Here is a 6,895-nt window from a genome sequence, read left to right on the forward strand (position 1 = left end):
CGAGGCAGGTCGATAGTTAAGAGATTCTACTGGGACTCTGGGTTAAAAATGGTAGTGAACCTGAGGAGGCCAGCGGTGTTCGGGATGAGGACGTCAGTGCTAGCTTAACACCTGGGCTTCACTGAATGGTGATGGGGATGCTGACGCTGATGGTGACGATATGGGGATAATAATGCTGCTGCTGCTGGTGATGATTTAATAATGTTGGTGGTGGTGGTGCTGGCCGATGATGGTGGCCATAGTGGTGGTAACAGCATAAATAACTCTATCCACTAACATTTATTATTGTATTCTTTATCGCATTATTATGAACCACTGTCTCGTGGGACTGGCTCCATTTTTATCCCCATTTTTTGGACGAGGAAACTCAGGCTTTCCTGTGGCCACTGAGCTACAGAACGGGAGTGGGGCTGGGCAGCCGGGTGTCCCGGCCCCTGAGTGCTGAGCTCTGGTCCCCATGGCATTTGCTTACAGGCAGCAGGTGGCAGAGGCTGTACCCCAGCCTTTCCCCACGCCCCGGGCACAGAGCTGGCGGGTTTCTCTTGTCCCCAGCCTTTGTCCTGCTCTGACCCTATGGGTCGTAGACCTTGAAGGCACCAGCCCCACCTTCTGTGAGGCTTGTCATCCCCTTGGCACTGGGGGCTGTGCTCTGTCCCCAGGGAAGGAGGAGAAGCCATACCACAGCCTTCAGCCCTTTTGTGCCAAAGTCTGGCCCGTGTGAGATGAATGTGGAGGAATTCGTTCCATATGGATCCAATTTCTTCTGGAATATGCAGCAAATGATGCTGGACGAAGGCAGGCTGCCTTGGCTGGACCTAAAATATGTGGGCGATCGCTTCCAAGATGTTTGACAACTCCAAGACTCGGCAGAACGGGCCGGCAGCACTGGCGGCAGCGACCAGCCCAGGAATGAGCAACCAGATGCCGCGGCTCATCCTGTGCGTGCGCCAGGGACACATGGACAGGGACCAAGACGCAGGAGAATTCGGCCCGGCTGGGTGAGGTGCTGGGCAGGGCTGCCTGAGCTTGAGGGACTCCTCCCTCTGAGAGACACGGTGGCCCATAACGTCAGGAGTGAGGTTTTATTTTCTTGTGGTGGGACTTGAGCGAGCCTCTTGACTTTGCTGAGACTTGCGGGGGGGTCTCTGTCTGTCACGTGGGGCAGGCAGACCTGGAGAGTAGTGGGCAGAGCCGAAGCAGGCCCTTGGGCTTTACCCCTCTCTTTCCAGGCATCTATGTCTCCTCTTCTCAACATGTACTTCTGATGGGGGCTGCCCGTCAAATAGCTCACCCTCTGACTGCAAGTGATTGGCTTAAAGATGGGCATGTGAGCCACACCGGGCCAATCAGATCCCTTCCCTGGGATTTCTGCTCTTGGGCTGGAGGAAGAGGTGAGCCCTGAGCTGACCGTGTCCCCCGCTCTGGGGAGAGGCTGGTCTGAGACAAAGAAGGTGCAGTAAAGAGAGAAGCAGATGAAGACAAAGGAAATGTCCAGGTGAGGTTGGCATCCTGGAGGTCTGTCTCACACCTGTCCTCCTCCCCAGATTTCTGGTGACAAGAGCGCCAGGTATACCTCCTATTTTGCTTAAGCTGATTGGGCTTGTGTTTCTGTCTCCTAAGACTAAAACAGTATTGATAAATGCAAGCCTTTCCTGGTTCCAAGGTTCATTACCCTCATTGTTCCTCAGAGTTGCTCTCTAGATGGGTATTAATATTCTTATTTACAGATATTAATAACCATAATCATCTCCATTTCCTAAGAACTCGATGCTGTGCCAGTCACTGAGCTAAGCCTCTTGTCGGAATTATTTTATTGCATCCCTTGGTAATGATTAATATTACCCCCGTATTACAGATAAGGAAGCGAAGGTATGGAGGGGTCAAGGGACTCACTCTAGGGCACACAATGGGCAAATGGCAGAGCCAGAATGCCTACACTGCCCCAAAACTGGTGCCCGTAAATTCTCTACAGGGGGCTGGTGGGGTTTGAACTGCACGAGAGAGCCCGCAGTTCCTCCTCCCCCACTTCCTTCCCTATCTGTGCTTCTTTATGAGGTAGCTTTGCATTCTTTCCTTCTAGACTTGGAGTTCATTTCCCACCTCCTGAAGCCGGACTTGGTCATGTGACTTATTAGCCAATAGAATGTCGTAGAAATGGCATTATGGCAGTTCTAAGCTGGCCTTTAAGGAGGGTTTGCAGTTTCTACTCTTCTCAGACCCCTGCCACATGCCATGAGAATAAGCCTGGGCTAGCCTGTTGGAAGACGAGAGGCACAGGGAACACAACGGTGCTGCCGAGGCCAGCCCAGATCCGCCAACAGCCAGCCGATCCCAGACACGAGAGTGAACCCAGCCACGAGTGGCCGAGTCACCCGCCCAACCCCTCTAGATGTTGAGCAATAAATGCTTGGCACTGGATGCCACTGAAGTTATGTTATTATTTTGTTACATGGATTTATTGTGGCTGAGAACAGGCAATGACAGTGAGGGAGAAAGGGGGATTTTCTTCCCTAAGTCTCTCTGGCTGTGCCCACTTTGCTGGACGCCATAATGAAGACCCATGAGACCCCATCTTTGCCCACCTCTCCCCCTCTCAGCAGCCAAGAAGGTGTGACATAGGTTTCCAGAGCTGTGCTTAAGTGGCTGTAATTAATAACAGGGCTGCCTCAGAAGGCCCGTCCTGCCCACTCACCCAGCCTGCCCAGCCCGCTCAGAGTGGAGTTCGCAGGAGTTGAGTAATTATATTGTTTATCACACTAAATGGAACATTAATCAAGCAGCTTGAAGGTGCCCAGACTGTCCCCGTGGATCGTGCTCTTTCTTGTTTTGATGGGACATGGACACTTGCTGGGCCTGCATGTCAGATACAGGCCATTCCAGCTCCAGCCTTCCTGATGCACGTCCCCTGATGCCTCTCTGGGCTCCCTGTGTTTTGAACCCCATTTTACAGATGTGGAAACTGAGGCCTAGAAAGGTTAAGTCATTTGCTCAAGATCATCCAGCCAGTGGGGGACGGGGGTGGATTTGAGCCCAGGTGCATTTGTGCCCAGAGCCAGGCTGTGAGCAATACCCCCACGGGCATTCCTGGATCACCAGCTGGCTTCTTGACTGAGGCGTGTTTTCCTTACCCTTGCTGAACCCTGAGCGGAGGGAGAATGAAGCTGGCAGACGTCACTGATCCCCGAGATGCTTTGCCTAAAGCAGGAGACTGTGGAGCTCGGGGAGGGGTGTCAGCCATCCTCCATGAAGTTGCCGGGATTTGCTCGGAGTGGTGGGGAGAGGGGTGGGTGTTGACCCATGTCGCTCTGAGAGGCGGTGACTTTCCACCTCATGCCTGTGGGTGGGGAGGGGGTGTCTCTTTTCCCTACACCTTGTGACAAGGTGGCTATTTTAAACTGCTCTTTTTATAGTTAAAACATTTTCATGTCAAAGCCACCGCGTAAGGAACACCTCAGGCCTCCCGGGAAGGAAGTGACGTGCAGGCAGCCCCAGAGGCCTCCGGCTGACGCTGGAGCAGCCTAACTGGCAGCCTGGGGCGGGGCTCCGGTGAGTCACTCACTCGTCCTCACATCGCAGGCTTGTCTGTCCCAGGGAGCTGTCTTGTTGGGGGTGTCCTGGAAGCAGGAACGGTGGTCCCCGCCAGAACCGATCATCCACTCTGTTCCCAGCCTGAGTCCCAGCTGCCCTTCCACCTCCACTGGGCCTCGAGGGCTGATGGTGCTGCCCCCACCCTCCAGCCCTAGGGTGGCCAGACCCCCTTCAGTGCAGCACCTCCGGTCAAGCCCTGGTCCATACCATGGCTAGAGGCCCCTTCCCAAAGGCCAGATGCAATCATGGCTCTTTCCTGCGCAAAGCCCTTCTATGTTTCTGCACCCCATTGTCCCCCCAGCCCCTCAGTCCCTGCCCCTGCCCTTCCCGCCAGCCTGAGCTCATGCTGCTTCCGGCTCATGATTTGTGGCCCAGCTACTCTGCCCTCCCAGCCTCCGTGCTCGCTGACCCCTCCATTCAGACCATGCCTCCTCCAACCTCCCTTACGTGGCTGGCTGCTGTTTGTTTTGAACATCACCTCCAATAAGACCTGGGGGATGGGATGGGAGTTGGGGGCAAGGAGAAGCAACTGGGGCTGCTAGGATTCATGTGGAGGAGGCTCAGTGATTCAGGAGGCTCACAAGACGAGACAGTGGGGCAGAGGGTCGAGCGCAGGCAGGCCAGCTGGGTGACAGAGCAGGGTGTCCTGCTGCCGGGTGGGACTTGGGGAGCAGCGTCCCTGCAGATTCTCAAACCGTTTCTTGGAATCTTAAGTTCCTGAAAGTGTGGGGAACACAGCAAACTCACTCACTCTGTTTTCTTCCCCTTGTCTTCCACAGAACTCTTCTGGAAGCTTTTATGAGGAAGAAATATTCTGTAGCTGAAAAGAAAAATAAAATGTTTGAAAACTGTAAGTTTTGAAGTCAGACTGTATATGTTTAAATCTCTGCTCAACCACTTAGCTGGGTGACTTTGGAAAATTACTTAATTTCTCTGAACCTCATTTCTTCTGTGAAATGGAATAATTATCGTACCTACCTCACCGTTGTTTGAAGAATGTGACAGACTGTTTTCCAAAGATGGTCACAGTATTTCCCATGCCTCACATCCTTGTAGAACCTCACCACATCCTTATCAAGAGGTGGAGTCCCCCCACCTTGAACCTGGGTGGCATTTGTGATGGCCTCAGCTAGCAGAGTACAGCGGAGGTAATGCTCTGACTTCTGAGACTAGGTCACAAAAATGCCATGCATTTGTGCATGGTTCTCTTGGGATGCTCGTTGTTGGAACCTGGCCACCATATTGTGAGGAAGCTCAAGCAGCCTGTGGAGATGAATGGAGACCCCCCCATGTACAGCCCAGCTGAGCCCCTAGCCAACAGCCAGGATCACCCTGCCAGTCATGTGAATGAACTATTTTGGATCCATTTTTCCATAGTTTTTCTGCCTCCGCTGATGCTATGGGAAGCAGATAAGCTATCCCTGCTGAGTCCCACAAAAATTCCAGACTCATAGGCAGTCTAAATGCTTGTTATTGCTTTAAGGCACTAAGTTTTAAGGTGATCCATTATGTAGCAGGAGATTACCAGAGCAAACCACAGGTGAGATGGTATACATGGGTGGCTTAGCCCTGGAGCACATGCATCATAAACACTTTCTGCACAGAAGAAATTGAGCACAGACATGGTAGTGGGTTGGCCCAATGTCACACAGCTGCTGGGCATGTTTTCCTTCTATTTCTGCTCCTTCTCTGCGCAGAGGTGGTCAGGACACTGTTGGGCTCTGAGCCCATCCAAGGGCTAGAGCCCTAACGTCTCTCTGCAAAGACTTAACCTGCACCCATAGCTCAGAACGGGGTTTATCACTCCGGCTGGGGTGCTTCCAGACAGGTGTGTTGCAAGCCGTCTCCCCACCGACCCTTCTCACAGGCCCTCAGTGGCTGTCCCAGGGAGGTGGCCCAAGCAGTCCAGCTGAGCACTGGCAAGTAAGGGTCCCTGGAGGTGGGAAGAGGGGCCTCTCCTGGCACCAGCCTCTGCTTCTTGTCTGCCTGTGGCTCAAACTCCCAAGTGCGAGTTGCTATGAGAAAGGATCAGAGTGACTCTTTCCTCTCAGCACTAATAATACTGTTAATTAAGTGGCCAAGAGAAGAACACGGCTGGCGCCAATGAGAGGACAATAGTCTGAAAAGGGAACAGAGAGATGCATCTACAGCTTCCCAGGCAGGGCTTTCAAAAGAGCAGCTGTGGGGAGCAGGCGTGCGGAGAGCAGAAGGGACGTCACCAGAGTGGCGATCACAGCCTGGATGGGCTGGGAAGGGCTGAGATGAGCCCATGCCAGCTGCCCAGCTGTGCTCCTCCCTGGCACCCCCTCCCGCCCAGCTGGATGAGGCCTTCCCCGAAGCTTCTGGAGAGGCTGGGTGAAGCAGGCAGCCAGAGGGCACCGGCTGGGCCACATAGACTCCTCAGGAGACCTTTTGCTTCAATTTCCTCATCCACAAAATAAGTAGGATGAGCTAAACCCCACTTCCTCTTATGAGTCTATATTGATTGGAGGTGGCTGTGAGGGATGCTGACTTGAGAATTGAGAACCCAAATCAATGCTTCACAGAAAAGCATTCTGGGGTTGATTAGCAATGTCTGCCACGGGTATGCGATCAACAGTTTGGAGCATGAGTATTATCTGTAGCTTGTATCTCCAAGGCCCATTCATACCTTCAATAAGTAGTTAAAAAAAATACCCACTTGAGTGTTTCTATTTATTTATTTTTATTTTTTATATAATAAGTGTGAGTCTTCCCCTTTTAATGTCCTTGTTTCCTCATCTCTAAAATGGGTGCCCAGAAAGGACATTGTTTTCCTGTGGGGTATGGAGATAAAGAAAGTGGGGAGAGTTAAGAAAGAAGATGGGTCAGGAATGCTAAGGAGGGCTTGGTATCTGCATGTTACTTTAAATTAGGAGTTGGCAAACCACAGCCCAACAGATAAAGTTTTATTGGAACACAGCCATGGCCATTCATTTATGTATGGTCTGTGGTTCTTTTTGTGCTACAAGCAACAGAAACCTTATGGCCCACAATGCATAGAGTTAATTGGCCCTTTATTGAGAAATTTTGCCTACCTTTGCTTTATGCTTTTCAGGCACTTTCCCAGGCACCTCGCACTTTGCCTTCTATGCCAACCCTCTAAATTCGGCGTTTCATTGTCCAGAGCAAGTTACGTGGTCCTGATGGACGTCAGGAAGCAGGGTCCCTCCTCAGGAAGGGGCAGGGAAGATCAATGCCTAAGAATACGGTTGATCAGTGTTCCCACGCACCTTCACACACCTCTCACCAACATGCCCACTCTCACCACTACCTGTGCACAGTACTG

The 6,895-nt window shown here is 52.2% G+C and overlaps 1 long non-coding RNA gene across 2 annotated transcripts; it reads left to right on the forward strand.

Annotated features, from left to right (window-relative positions):
* The first annotated feature begins 345 nt into the window (after nucleotides 1-345).
* On the forward strand, nucleotides 346-4,442 carry LOC118924226 (uncharacterized). Of its 2 annotated transcripts, none has more exons than XR_008993665.1 (3): nucleotides 346-1,567; nucleotides 3,411-3,546; nucleotides 4,368-4,442. It is a non-coding gene; the product is annotated as an uncharacterized LOC118924226 (long non-coding RNA). The 2 variants fall into 2 exon arrangements; XR_005029505.2 differs by having other exon boundaries at nucleotides 346-1,495.
* Nucleotides 4,443-6,895: the final 2,453 nt, after the last annotated feature.

This window comes from Manis pentadactyla, chromosome 14 (genome assembly GCF_030020395.1).
Source record: "Manis pentadactyla isolate mManPen7 chromosome 14, mManPen7.hap1, whole genome shotgun sequence".
Lineage (NCBI taxonomy): Eukaryota > Metazoa > Chordata > Mammalia > Pholidota > Manidae > Manis > Manis pentadactyla.